The following is a 15819-nucleotide window of genomic DNA, read 5'->3' as shown; positions in this document are numbered from 1 at the left end:
GCCTCAGCCGCATCGAGAAACTCATGCAGGCCCTTAATGTACTCGCAGGTGTGTATGTCACCGTACATCCATTGCCGGTTCATCTGCGTGCATTATATATAATTAAGTGTCCAAATTAATAGAAGTTCATCATCACATTAAAACCAAAGTGCATACATAGTTCTCATCTCACAACATATAGCACTCCAGAGCATCTAATTAATTAAACCATACATTGAAACTATGTAAAACATTTCAATGCGAAAACAAATGCGATCATAATTGCAAGCAAGGTAACAATTGATCCAACGGCATAATGATACCAAGCCTCGGTATGAATGGCATATTTTCTAATCTTTCTAATCTTCAAGCGCATTGCATCCATCTTGATCTTGTGATCATCGACGACATCTGCAACATGCAACTCCAATATCATCTTCTCCTCCTCAATTTTTTTTATTTTTTCCTTCAACAAATTGTTTTCTTCTTCAACTAAATTTAACCTCTCGACAATAGGGTCGGTTGGCATTTCCGATTCACATACATCCTACATAAATAAAATCTATGTCACGTTGGTCGGCATAATTTTCATAAACAATAAATGAACCAATAGTTATAAAGATAATATATATACCACATCCGAATCATAGACAGGACGAGGGCCGACGGGGGCGGATACCAAAACCATCGCACTATATAAGGTGCAATAATGAAAGTAAGAAAATAATACAAGTATCTATGTAAACATACAAGTAAGAATATTTTTCCTTTCAGAAAGAAGATAAGAACAAGAGGCTCACCACGGTGGTGCCGGCGAGCTCGGCGCGGGTGATCGATGGCGGTGAAGATAGGGACGGGGCGTGACGGACCGCTAAACCTGGACAAATATTATGGAAAATGGAGCTTGGAGGTCGAGCTTGGAGAGGAGAAAGCTTAAGTAGTGTGGCTCGGGCATTCCATCGAACACCTTGTGTGCATAGGAGGTGAGCTAGAGCACCACCAAGCCCTCTCCCCCTCGGCCAGAGAAAAACAGAGCACTGGTGTGCTCTGCTCGCGACCGAGGGGTATATATAGGCACCTCATTGGTCCTGGTTGGTGACATGAGCCGGGACTAAAGGGGAGCCTTTGGTCCCGGTTCAAGCCACCAACCGGGACCAATGGTGGTTGTCCAGGAGCGAGGCCCATTGGTCCCGGTTCATCCCACCAACCGGGACCAAAACTTCCACATGAACCGGGACCAATGGCCCACGTGGCCCGGCCGGCCCCCTGGGCTCACGAACCGGGACCAATGCCCACATTCGTCCCGGTTCTGGACTGAAGCTGGACTAATGGGCTGACCCGGCCTGGACCAAAGCCCTGTCTTCTACTAGTGCAAGTGGATGACCTAAGGATTATCAGTCCGTAGGAGGCGTAGGACGAAGATGGTCTCTCTCAAGCAACCCTACAACCAAATAACAAAGAGTCTCTTGTGTCCCCAACACACCCAATACAATAATAAATTGTATAGGTGCACTAGTTCGTCAAAGAGATGGTGATACAAGTGGTATATGGATGGTAGATAAAGGTATTTGTAATCTGAAATTATAAAAACAGCAAGGTAACTAATGATAAAAGTGAGCGTAAACGGTATTGCAATGCTAGGAAATAAGGCCTAGGGTTCATACTTTCGCTAGTGCAAGTTCCCTCAACAATGCTAACATAATTGGATCACATAACTATCCCTCAACATGCAACAAAGAGTCACTCAAAAGTCACTAATAGCGGAGAATGAACGAAGAGATTATGGTAGGGTACGAAACCACCTCAAAGTTATTCTTTCCAATCAATCAGTTGGCTATTCCTATAAGTGTCACAAACAGCCCTAGAGTTCGTACTAGAATAAAACCTTAAGACACAAATCAACCAAAACCCTAATGTCACCTAGATACTCCAATGTCACCTCAAGTATCCGTGGGTATGATTATACGATATGCGTCACACAATCTCAGATTCATCTATTCAACCCACACAAAGGACCTCAAAGAGTGCCCCAAAGTTCCTACCGGAGAATCACGACGAAAATGTGTGCCAACCCCTATGCATAGGTTCATGGGCGGAACCCGCAAGTTGATCACCAAAACATACATTAAGTGAATCACATGGTATCCCATTGTCACCATAAATACGCACGGCAAGACATACATCAAGTGTTCTCAAATCTTTAAAGACCTAATCCGGTAAGATAACTTCAAAGGGGAAACTCAATCCATTACAAGAGAGTAGAGGGGGGAGAAAACATCATAGGATCCAAATATAATAGCAAAGCTCGTGATACGTCAAGATCGTATCACCACAAGAACACGAGAGAGAGAGAGAGAGAGAGAGAGATCAAACATGTAGCTACTGGTACATACCCTCAGCCCCGAGGGAGAACTACTCCCTCCTCATCATGGAGAGCACCGGGATGATGAAGATGGCCACCGGAGAGGGATTCCCCCTCCGGCAGGGTGCCGGAACGGGTCTAGATTGGTTTTTGGTGTCTACGATGGCTTCTGGCGGCGGAACTCCCGATCTATTGTCTGTTCTGGAAGTTTTAGGATACGTAGGTATATATGGGTGCAGGAAGTACGTCGGTGGAGCTTCGGGGGGCCCACGAGGCAGGGGCACGCCCCCCACCCTCGTGAGCACCTCCCTTGGCTCCTGACGTGGGGTCCAAGTCCATGCGGTAGCTTTCCTTCCAAAAATAACTTCTCCAGTTGATTTCGTTCCGTTTCGACTCCGTTTGATATTCCTTTTCTTCGAAACACAGAAAGAGGCAAAAAGACAGCAATTCTGGGCTGGGCCTCCGGTTAATAGGTTAGTCCCAAAAATAATATAAAAGTGGATAATAAAGCCCAATATTGCCCAAAACAGTAGATAACATAGCATGGAGCAATCAAAAATTATAGATATGTTGGAGATGTATCAAGCATCCCCAAGCTTAATTCCTGCTCGTCCTCGAGTAGGTAAATGATAAAAGAAAGAATTTTTGATGTGGAATGCTAGTTGGCATAATTTCAATGCAATTCTTCTTAATTGTGGTATGAATATTCAGATCCGAAAGATTCAAGAAAAAAGTGCACATTAACATAAAAATGATAATACTTCAAGCATACTAACTGAGCAATTATGGCTTCTCAAAATAACATGGCCAAAGAAAGTTCATCCCTACAAAATCATATAGTTTAGTCATGCTCCATTTTAGTCACACAAGAATGCTCTCATCATGCACAACCCCGATGAAAAGCCAAACAATTGTTTCATAATTTAGTAATCTCAAACCTATAAACTTTCACGCAGTACATGAGCGCGAGCCATGGATATAGCACTATGGGTGGAATAGAATAATGAGGGGGTTATGTGGAGAAGACAAAAAGGAGAAAGTCTCACATCAATGAGGCTAATCAATGGGCTATGGAGATGCCCATCGATTGATGTTAATGCAAGGAGTAGGGATTGCCATGCAACGGATGCACTAGAGCTATAAATGTATGAAAGCTCAACAAAAGAAACTAAGTGGGTGTCCATCCAACTTGCTTGCCCACGAAGACCTAGGGCACTTGAGGAGGCCCATTATTGGAATATACAAGCCAAGTTAATGAAAAATTCCCACTAGTATATGAAAGTGATAACATGAGAGACTCTCTACTATGAAGATCATGGTGCTACTTTGAAGCACAAGTGTGGTAAAAGGATAGTAACATTGTCCCTTCTCTCTTTTTCTCGATTTTTTTGGCCTTTTCTTTTTTTGTATGGCCTTTCTTTTTTTGGGCCTTCTCTCTTTTTATGGCCTTTCTCTTTTTTTATTCCTCACTTGGGACAATGCTCTAATAATGATGATCATCACGCTTCTATTTATTTACAACTCGATGATTACAACTCAATACTAGAACAAAGATGACTCTATATGAATGCCTCTGGCGGTGTACCGAGATATGCAATGACTCATGAGTGACATGTATGAAAGAATTATGAATGGTGGCTTTGCCACAAATACGATGTCAACTACATGATCATGCTAAGCAATATGACGATCATGAATGTGTCATGATAAAAGGAATGGTGGAAACTTGCATGGCAATATATCTCGGAATGGCTATGGAAATGCCATAATAGGTAGGTAAGGTGGCTATTTTGAGGAAGATATAAGGAGGTTTATGTGTGAAAGAGCGTATCATATCACGGGGTTTGGATGCACCGGCGAAGTTTGCACCAACTCTCAATGTGAGAAAGAGCAATGCACGGTACCGAAGAGGCTAGCAATGATGGAAGGGTGAGAGTGTATATAATCCACGGACTCAACATTAGTCATAAAGAACTCACATACTTATTGCAAAAATCTACAAGTCATCAAAAACCTCGGTACTACGCGCATGCTCCTAGGGGGATAGATTGGTAGGAAAAGACCATCGCTCGTCCCCGACCGCCACTCATAAGGAAGACAATCAAATAACACCTCATGTTTGAAATTTGTTACACAACGTTTACCATACATGCATGCTACGGGACTTGCAAACTTCAACACAAGCACTTCTCAAATTCACAACTACTCAACTAGCATGACTTTGATATTATTATCTCCATATCTCAAAACAATCATCAAGCATCAAACTTCTCTTAGTATTCAACACACTCATAAGAAAGTTTTATTATTAATCTTGCATACCAAGCATATTAGGATTTTAAGAAAATTACCATTCTATTCTAAATACTCTCAAAATAATATAAGTGAAGCATGAGAGTTCATCTATTTCTTCAAAATAAAACTACCATCATGCTCTAAAAGATATAAGTGAAGCACTAGAGCAAAGGACAAACTACTCCGAAAGATATAAGTGAATATCACTGAGTAGTCGAATAATTATGCAACTATGTGAAGACTCTCTAACATTTAATAATTTCAGATCTTGGTATTTTATTCAAACAGCAAGCAAAGCAAAATAAAATGACGTCTAAGAATAGCAAACATCATGTGAAGAAGCAAAAACTTAGGATCAACCGATACTAACCGATAGTTGTTGAAGAAGAAAGGTGGGATGCCAACCGGGGAATCCCCAAGCTTAGATGCTTGAGACTTCTTGAAATATTATCTTGGGGTGCCTTGGGAATCCCCAATCATGAGCTTTTGTATCTCCTTAATTGCTCTCATATCACGGTCTTCCTTAAATCTCAAAAGCTTCATCCACACAAAACTCAACAAGGACTCGTGAGATAAGTTAGTATAAACCATTGCCGAAACCTTATCATACTATACTGTAGCAAATCACTAAAATTATTATTCAACATTGCATACTAAATGCCTCTGCATATTTAATAGTCCTATACTCAAATAGAATCATTAAAGAAGCAAACATATGCAAACAATGCAAACATAACAGCAATCTGCTTAAACAGGACAGTATGTAAAGAATGCAGAAACATCCATACTTCCCTAGATCCAAAAATTATGAAAGAAAATCCCCACTGTATTAAATTTATCCTAGCTTAATATGCAAAAGGTTTCAACATTTATCACATTCTGACTTTTCTAGGGAATTATTGCAACAGCGGTAAACTTTCTGTTTTCAAACAGCAATATGAGGACTTCTAACATAGGCATAGTAAAGGCTATCAATGCCAGTTTTATTGAAATAAAAGATGCAAGAAATTGTTCTAAATAACATAAACAAAATCTTAACAAAATAAATTGATGCTCCAAGCAAAACACATATCATGTGGTGAATAAAAATATAGCTCCATGTAAAGTTACCGATGAACGAAGACGAAAGAGGGGATGCCTTCCGGGGCATCCCCAAGCTTAGGCTTTTGGTTGTCCTTGAATATTACCTTGGGGTGACTTGGGAATCCCAAATCTTAGGCTCTTACAACTCCTTATTCCATAATCCATCGAATCTTTACCCAAAACTTGAAAACTTCACAACACAAAACTTAAAGTAGAAAACTCGTGAGCTCCATTAGTATAAGAAAATAAATCACCACTTCAAGGTACTGTAATGAACTCATTCTATATTTATATTGGTGTTAAACCTACTGTATTCCAACTTCTCTATGGTTTATAAACTATTTTACTAGCCATAGATTCATTAAAATAAGCAAACAACACACGAAAAACAGAATCTGTCGAAAATAGAATAGTCTGTAGTAATCTGGATCAAACGTATACTTCTGGAACTCATAAAATTATAAAATAAATTGCTGGACCTGAGGAATTTATTTATTAATCATATGCAAAAAGAATTAACTAAATATCACTCTCCAAATAAAAATGGAAGCAATTCTCGTGAGCGCTAAAGTTTCTGTTTTTTACAGCATGATCAACAAGACTTCTCCCAAGTCTTCCCAAAGGTTCTACTTGGCACAAACACTAATTAAAAACTAAAGCCACATCTAAACAGAGGCTAGATGAATTATGTATTACTAAACAGGAACAAAAATAGAGTTGGGTTGCCTCCCAACAAGCGCTATCGTTTAACGCCCTAGCTAGGCATGATGATTTCAATGATGCTCACATAAAAGACAGGAATTGAAATATAAAGAGAGCATTATGAAGAATATGACTAGCACATTTAAGTCCAACCCACTTCCTATGCATAGGGATTTTGTGAGAAAACAACTTATGAGAACAATAATCAACTAGCATAGGAAAGAAAAACAGGCATAACTTCAAAACTTTAAGCACATAGAGAGGAAACTTGATATTATTGCAATTCCTACAAGAAGATGTTCCTCCCTCATAATAATTTTCAGTAGCATCATGAATGAATTCAACAATATAACCAGCAGCTAAATCATTCTTTTCATGATCTACAAGCATAGAAAACTTACTACTCTCCACACAAGCAGACTTCTTCTAGTGAATAGTAGTGGGAGCAAACTCAACAAAATAACTATCATGTGATTGAAAATTAAGACCAAGATGACAAGTTTCATGGTTATCATTATTCTTTAAAGCATACGTGTCATCACAATAATCATCATAGATAGGAGGCATGCTTCCATCATAGTAAATTTGCTCATCAAAACATGGGGGACAAAAAATATCACCTTCATCAAACATAGCTTCCCCAAGCTTGTGGCTTTGCATATCATTAGCATCATAGATATTCAAGGAATTCATACTAACAACATTGCAATCATGCTCATCATTCAAATATTTAGTTCCAAACATTTTATAGATTTCTTCTTCTAGCACTTGAGCACAATTATCCTTTCCATCATACTCAGGAAAGATATTAAAAAGATGAAGCATATGAGGTATCCTCAATTCAATTTTTTTAATTTTATTTTATAAACTAAACTAGTGATAAAACAAGAAACTAAAAGACACGATTGCAAGATCTAAAGATATACCTTCAAGCACTCACCTCCCCGGCAACTGCGCCAGACAAGAGCTTGATGTCTACTACACAACCTTCTTCTTGTAGATGTTGTTGGGCCTCCAAGTGCAGAGGTTTGTAGGACAGTAGAAAATTTCCCTCAAGTGGATGACCTAAGGTTTATAAATCCGTAGGAGGCATAGGATGAAGATGGTCTCTCTCAAGAAACCCTGCAACCAAATAACAAAGAGTCTCTTGTGTCCCCAACACACCCAATACAATGGTAAATTGTATAGGTGCACTAGTTCGGCGAAGAGATGGTGATACAAGTGGTATATGGATGGTAGATAAAGGTATTTGTAATCTGAAATTATAAAAACAGCAAGGTAACTAATGATAAAAGTGAGCGTAAACGGTATTGCAATGCTAGGAAATAAGGCCTAGGGTTCATACTTCCGCTAGTGCAAGTTCCCTCAACAATACTAACATAATTGGATCACATAACTATCCCTCAACATGCAACAAAGAGTCACTCCAAACTCACTAATAGCGGAGAACGAACAAAGAGATTATGGTAGGGTACGAAACCACCTCAAAGTTATTCTTTCCAATCAATACGTTGGGCTATTCCTATAAGTGTCACAAACTCCCCTAGAGTTCGTACTAGAATAACACCTTAAGGCACAAATCAACCAAAACCCTAATGTCACCTAGATACTCCAATGTCACCTCAAGTATCCATGGGTATGATTATACGATATGCATCACACAATCTCAGATTCATCTATTCAACCAACACAAAGGACCTCAAAGAGTGCCCCAAAGTTCCTACCAGAGAATCACGATGAAAACGTGTGCCAACCCCTAAGCATATGTTCATGGGCGGAACCTGCAAGTTGATCACCAAAACATACATCAAGTGAATCACATGGTATCCCATTGTCACCACAGATACGCACGGCAAGACATACATCAAGTGTTCTCAAATCTTTAAAGACTCAATTCGATAAGATAACTTCAAAGGGGAAACTCAATCCATTACAAGAGAGTAGAGGGGGAAGAAAACATTATAGGATCCAAATATAATAGCAAAGCTCGCGATACGTCAAGATCGTATCACCTCAAGAACATGAGAGAGAGAGAGACCAAACACATAGCTACTGGTACATACCCTCAGCCCTGAGGGAGAACTACTCCCTCCTCATCATGGAGAGCACCGGGATGATGAAGATGGCCACCGGAGAGGGATTCCCCCTCCGGCAGGGTGCTGGAACGGGTCTAGATTGGTTTTTGGTGGCTATGGAGGCTTCTGGCGGTGGAACTCCCGATCAATTGTCTGTTCTGGAAGTTTTAGGATACGTAGGTATATATGGGTGCAGGAAGTACGCCGGTGGAGCTTCGGGGGCCCACGAGGTAGGGGGCGCGCCCTAGGGGGCGCCCCCCACTCTCGTGAGCACCTCCCTTGGTTCCTGACGTGGGTTCCAAGTCCATCCAGTAGCTTTCCTTCCAAAAATAACTTCTCCAGTTGATTTCGTTCTGTTTCGACTCCGTTTGATATTCCTTTTCTTCGAAACACTGAAATAGGCAAAAAGACAGCAATTCTGGGTTGGGCCTCCGGTTAATAGGTTAGTCCCAAAAATAATATAAAAGTGGATAATAAAGCCCAATATTGCCCAAAACAGTAGATAACATAGCATGGAGCAATCAAAAATTATAGATACATTGGAGACGTATCAGTGACATATATGTCTGCTTGCTCGCCATTGCCACAACTCGGTCGTGGAGCCGCTTCTTAGCCGCGATCACGAGGGACTCGGCCAACCGGCTGCTCTCTGTTGCGCAGGCGGACGACTTCTTGTAGTCCCCTGCTATGGTCAGGATTCCCTTGGAGCTCGGCATCTTCATCTCTAGGTAAGCATAGTGGAGGACTGCCATGAACTTGACCAGTGCAGGCCGGCCAAGCAACGCGTGATAAGGGATCTCAAGGTCCACCACCTCAAACCAGACGGGCTCTCGGCAGAAGTGATTTTTGTCTCCGAAGAGGACATCTATCTGAGTCTTGCCGATTGGTGAGCAGGAAAGGCCAAGAACTATGCCATGGAAAACAGTCCGGCTGGGCTGAAGGCCTCTCCTTGATTCCCAGCTTCTCCATGGTATCTTTATACAGAATGGTGATGCTGCTGCCGCCATCTATCAGAACTCAGGAGAAATGAGCAGCTCGCCTCTCCGTGGCAAACGTGGCATCCAATACCAGGGCATAGGAGCCGGGACTGGGCATCACCTCCGGGTGGTCGGCTCTGCTCCAGCTGATGGGCTTCTCAGACCAATGCATGAATTCCGGGGTCTCTGATGCTACTGCGTTTACTTCTTCTTGTTGCTGCCGTCTGCTGCGCCTGTCGTTGTCCACACTAGTGAACACGACATAAGCTCCATGTTCTTCAGGGTAATCATCTTGTATGTCTCCGACCGGCCGAGCCTCCGGCTGCTGTGGAGGATGGGGCGGCGGGTCGGCAGGCGGAGCTGGCTGGAGTCCGTCACCCTTGGCAACTCTGGTGAGCCAATGGCACTTCCAAGTGGTGTGATTGGACGGCTTGGCACTGCTGTGGAACTTGCAGGGCGCATCGAGAGTCTCCTCGTACGAGAAGGCGGGTAACTAGTTGGGCTTGCCACCCTTCTGGCGTTTGGGAGGAGGCTGCCCTTCTGGCTGGTGATCTTCAACTGCCGCCACCTGCCGGCTGGTAGGAGCCGGCTGCATGGCCTTGCGCTTGTTGTCGTTTGGTTTCTGTCGCCGACTCGCCTCACCAGCTGGGGTCCGAGGGGCTAGGGGGGGCACTTTGCCCGACACATTAACTTGAATCTCCGCCTTCATAGAGGAGTCGGCCGTGGCATACTTGTGTGCTATGATTAACAGTTCGTCGAGGGTCGCCGGCTCGTCGCAGAGGAGCTTGTGCTTGAGGAGGGTGCCCACTCGGCACTCTACAGTGAAGTACTCAATAGCATGCACCTCGTGCACGCCCTCGCAAGAGTTGCGCAGCTCAGCCCAGCGTGTGAGGTAGTCGCGAGTCGACTCGTTGGGGCCTTGGACGCACAAGGAGAGCTGGCGAGGCTTGGGCGGCCGCTTGTAGGTGCTGGTAAAGTTGCGGACGAATGCTTTAGTTAAATCAACCCAGCTGTTGACGCTGCGGGGCTTCAGGCTGTTCAGCCATGTCCGTGCCGTGCCCTGGAGCATGAGGGGAACATACTTGACGGCAACACGCGTGTTTCCGTTTGCGATGCTGACGGTTGTGGAGTAGTCGACCAGCCAGTCCTCCGGCTTCACGGAGCCGGTGTACTTGGCTGTATATCTTGGGAGAGTGAACCCTTTGGGGAAGGGCTCATCTCGGATGCAGGGTCCAAAACAAGGCGGACCCAGCTCATCCTCTTCTTCTAGCACCAGGGATCGATTGAGACGATCGATCCAATGGTGGGCGTCGTTTTATCCGATCCCTTCTTGGTGGCCAAGGCGGTCGCTGAGTGCTTGGTGATCAACAGGCGGCGGCGAAATACGCCTCTCCCTGCGGGGAGGAGGAGGCGGACAGTCGTCTCGCCGCCGCACTGCTCTCAGGCGGCCGTCTTGGTCGCGCTCGATGGTGACGTGGGTCCGACTGCAGCTGGCAGCCGGCTCCTTGTCTCGTCTATCGTGGACGCCACCAGTCGGTGTCTGAGATGTCGTGCCTTGGTCCCGGCGAGGGGGCGGCTCGTCGTTTCGCTGAATGGGCGCTTCAGTGCGGCACCCGGCATCTTGCTGCTCAGCAGCCGCGTCGAGGAGCTCCTGTACTCGCTCCATCATGTGGCGACACTCGTCACCCTCGAGCTTGTCTAGCTCGGCTGCTGCCGCCTGGGCAGCTCGTATGTTTTCTGCAGGCGTGGCGTAGACAGGACGATCCGTCCCGAACATACTGGCAATGGTCGCGCCACGCTGTCGGACCAGGCCAACGCGGCTAGGCCCACCAGGAGCCGGCGTGCCTCCGACAGCACACCGCATCTCCCGACCGTTGGCGCTCTCAACGAGCTGGACGCAGCGTGCTTCCAGCATCTCAGTGTTGGCGTCTTCTGGGATGGATGCGGCCAGGTCTTGCATCGCCGTCTGCAGCGGATCCTGGCCACCTCCGCCAGAGTGCTCGCCGTGGCTGATGACGAGCACCTCCGTAACGGCACTACCACCGCTTTCCGCGCGAGGGAGCGGCTCGTCGTAGACCACCACGTTGGAGGGGAACGCGTCAAGCGATGTTGTGTCGGAGTCGACCAACATCGGGTCGGTGGAGCCGACTGACTCCAAGTCGGCAGTAGGCTCGCTAGCGACGTGGAGCTGATCAAGGAGGATCACGAGGCGGCTCTCGGGGCCATCGGTACCCGCATCAGATGCAGGCTCGTCGGAGAGGCGAATCTCACCAAAAAGATCGGTGAGGCAGCTCGCCGCGCAGGCAAACTCCGCGCCGTGCAGCGCGTCGGCGCAGACGCCGTCTGGCGTGTCGGGCTGGCTGCGCTCGCCAGGAAGGAATAGGGTTCCCGTCCAGAATAGGTCTTCGGGAGACGGTGCACCTTGCCCCACGGTGGGCGCCAGATGTCGGGGGTTGGGTGCGACATATGCCAAATGATGGCTTATCATGGTGGGAGCGAGTAGAACGTCGCCGGTGCCTGGAAGCGAGATGAGGCGTAGACATGAACGCCGGCATACTTTACCCAGGTTCGGGGCTCTCCTAGGAGATAACATCCCTAGTCCTGCTCTGCGGGGTCTCCGCATGATCACTAAGGCACAAGTGTGTACAATGTGCTCCTTGAGCTATATACTAGGGGTAGAAGGAGGCATGCCTTGCTCTCTTCTCCCTCTAAGTGTGAGTCTAGTCCTAATAGGTCCGAACCCTTTGCATGGGTGCCCTAGGGGGTTTATATAGGTCTACCCCCCAGGGGTACAATGGTAATCCGACTGGGCATAGGGCCCCGTCATTAGTCTCTCTGGTCGCCAGCTTCTCCGTCGGCTGCTGGGGCCCACCGCCTGGTGGGCCCCGCCGGCTGGTCCGGTACGGAGCTGACAGGTCGCCTCCACCGCTCGCCAGTCTTGCCGGCTACGGATTACTGTAGCCGTGTTGCTAATGACGCGTGCTTGGTCAGGGGAGCATGGCTACAGTCCCGCCGTCTCGTGGGAGATCACTGTAGCCATTCTGTGACTTATCTAGTTAATGGTGTACATGCCTTGAGGATGGAACGGGCCGCCTGCTAGAAGCCGGCCTCCCATGGTCCGACTGGTGAGGCTCCCGCAGTCTTCCGGGGTCTCACTGACCGGTAGGGCCCGCCGCCTTCGGGCCATACCGACAAGCGGTCGTGGGAGCAGTGCCGCGCCGAGCGGAGATCTCCGCCTGTACGGAGCACTGTGGCCACGCCCGGCCCTAGATACGGGGTGATTGGCTATACTGTTGCCTCGCCCTGTCCTATATTCTTAATGGTGGTGCAGACATTGAGGGCATTATGGGCCGACCGCTGGGAGCCGGCCTCTCTGGAGGCCGCCTGCCAGGAATCGACCCGTCTTGGAGCCGCATGCTAGGAGTCAGCCCGTCTCGGAGCCGCCTTCCTGAGCATGGCCGTCTTCTGGTAGTCGGCCGTTCGGCCAGCCGGCCACCAGAAGGCGGCGCTTTATCTTGACGTCTTGAGGGGCGCAGCCGGCCCGATGTCTTGAAAGGTTCTGTGACTCGGGTTTGCCTACCCGTGGACCATTACTCCGACAGGTACTTACATCAGCATTGGAGCACAGAGAATTCCCGCAAGATACTTTCCTCGAATACGATCCCAGTACAAAAAACCTTCTATCCTTTAAGCTTATTTTCTAAAAGAGAGATAGGTAAGAAACATGTAGAAAATATGATCAGAATGCTATAAAATTTCATGATGCGAGGATACGCACACGCTTCTTAGAATGGAGTTGACATATTTTTGCTGGACTGGAGCGGACTAGTTCTTTGGCCACCGGAATCTGCTTATTATCAGTGGGAGTTGGGTTTCTTTGTGCTGGAGCAGTATCTATGAAAACTGGAGTTGGTTTATTATCTCCTGGTGTTTGGATCTTTTGCAAAGACCTGGTTTGTAACCCTTCATACTCTAACATAGCCGTCTTCCCCTTGCATGCCTTATATAGGAAAATGGTGCTTCAATTAACAAAGATGGAATATGTACTTAAGAATAGAAAGGCATGACATATTGACATGTATTCCCTCCATCTGGAAATAAATGGATGTGTCTAGGCGTATTTCAGTTCTAGATACATCCAGTTTTATCCATTTCTGCGACATGTAATCCGGACAGAGGGAGTATGATGTAAGAGCTAGGGATATGATAGGACAACAGTGTAAAAAACACTATTTGAATGTAAAACTGTATGCTAGCGGAATACATTACAGAAAAACACTAAGGCAACATGTGCGTGTATGATTGGGAAACTAAGATGGCATTGCAAGAGACCACTAGAACAACACTTCAATGTAAAAAAAGAACATAGTATGGTAGACAGATGAAGTACATACTGATGAATAACAATGCATAAGATATTCAGAAGCATGATGTCCAAACTAAGCAGATGGCATTGCGATTGAGTAGAATGACAGTACTTGAATTTTAAAACATGTTATCATTAATGGAATAGGTACTGAAAAACAGGAAAGCATGCCATATGTACATGCATGATCAGCAGGCGAAGCACAAGGCATTGCAACAGAGTAGCTGCACTCCAGGACATTATATGCATGATGTACCCATATCAAGGGCCAAGTTAGAGCAAGGACCTTATGGGGTGAATAGGATTCATCATCTTTCTGCAAGTCTTGTGAAGAACTACCTTTACATGTTCCATCATATTGGGTATCATTGACATCAAGTGTGTTGGCCGTTATATTGCTCCGTGAGGTTCTTGTGGATAAATTAGTGTGTGCAATTATATCTGACATGCATGGAAGATAACTAGTAATTAGATTTATGTAATGAGTGCCTGTAGGAGACGACATAAATAGTAGGACTAGGGTTAACTAGTAGCAAGAGGTCTCAAAAACTAAAGGGAGAACACAGATGAAAGCTACAGAATATGTATCATTTGTACTCGAGATTAACTAGATGGCACACAAAAGTATTAAGGAACAACATAGGTTATACTATAAGTGGTACAATACTATAATCACAAGCCTGTGGGATAGCATTGGCTGATGGATGATAACTATGGAACATCGTTACCTAAAGAACAAGTCTCTTAGCTGAACTATGGAACATCGTTAACTCCTGAACAAGACTCGTAAGAGATCAGCATGAATATACAGTGAAATGTGATAACCTATTTTCAATGCTTAGATGAATAATAAAGACATAAATGTTGCACACAAGTAATATGAGGGTACAACCTATCTGGCCGCCATCCATAGGAGTGAGCATCATGTGCTGAATTGTCGATGGCCCTATAGTTGTTGTTGCTGTCCATCTCGGGCACGCGTATTCGATGGAGGGAATTGTTGAGTGGGGACTATAGCTCCCTTCTGGTGCATGCTTCCCTTGTTGGAGCAGCTGCGGTGAGTCAGAAGACGGTGTGGCTGAAGATGCAGAAAACGCATAATGTTAAGAATGACACATCTCTCTGATCTGAAGAAATACCCTAAGAGATCAACAACAAGGTACGAGAGTGGTCACACGTCTATTGACTGAAGACTCAATTGGGGTCACATGATTTTGTTTTATTTTGGTATTGTCCGATGTACGCCGGATGGCTTGATGGCTGTCTTGTGCCTCCCGGATGACACTGTTCGGAATCTTCCCCGAAGAGCCAGCGACCATCGGCAGAGCATCCTGCCTCCGCCGTCCGTGGCCCCGTCCAAAACCCCACTCCCCGCCCCACCTGACTTTCATGGTTGCGCCGCCCCCGGGCCAATCCACAAAGACTCGCCGTCATCCAGATCCAGCGCCGGCAGTACCTTCAACCCATGCAACTCTAAGATAGCCATCTAAGCGGTGCTTCCACGGCGAACTTGCGCCCACGCATCCTTACATTAGACACAAGACAATTGGCAGCCTAGGAGCTCCGCCGGCTCGAGGGGTGCTACTTCCCATTGGGAATCGACTAGCCTAGAATAAAAATATATACAACTGACGCCTAAATAAAGTGATTTGAGATGAGGGCGCGACCTACCTGGCGGCCCGGTGAAGTAGGCAGCTCCAGCTGCATAGTCGGTCAGGCTGGCGCGGTTGCGGTGGCTACCGTTGGCAGAGAAGTAGAGATGTCGCAATGGTCGACGGCTACGGGGAAGCAGCGCCGGGGCTCTGGACGGGTCCAAAGTTGGAGCCGCTCCGACGCCGTGAACAAAGGCGGGGGTGAATCGGCTCTGGTACGGTTCACGCACCCGTCGTCGAGGCAGCTCCGGCATCATGGAGTAAGAGTGTAACGCCCTCGATGCGGCTATATCTCCCACGTGTTGAAGCTCGACTTAGAGGCATAACC

Source organism: Triticum dicoccoides, chromosome 1A, assembly GCF_002162155.2.
Source record: "Triticum dicoccoides isolate Atlit2015 ecotype Zavitan chromosome 1A, WEW_v2.0, whole genome shotgun sequence".
NCBI lineage: Eukaryota > Viridiplantae > Streptophyta > Magnoliopsida > Poales > Poaceae > Triticum > Triticum dicoccoides.
Note: the sequence above shows the minus strand (reverse complement) of the source record.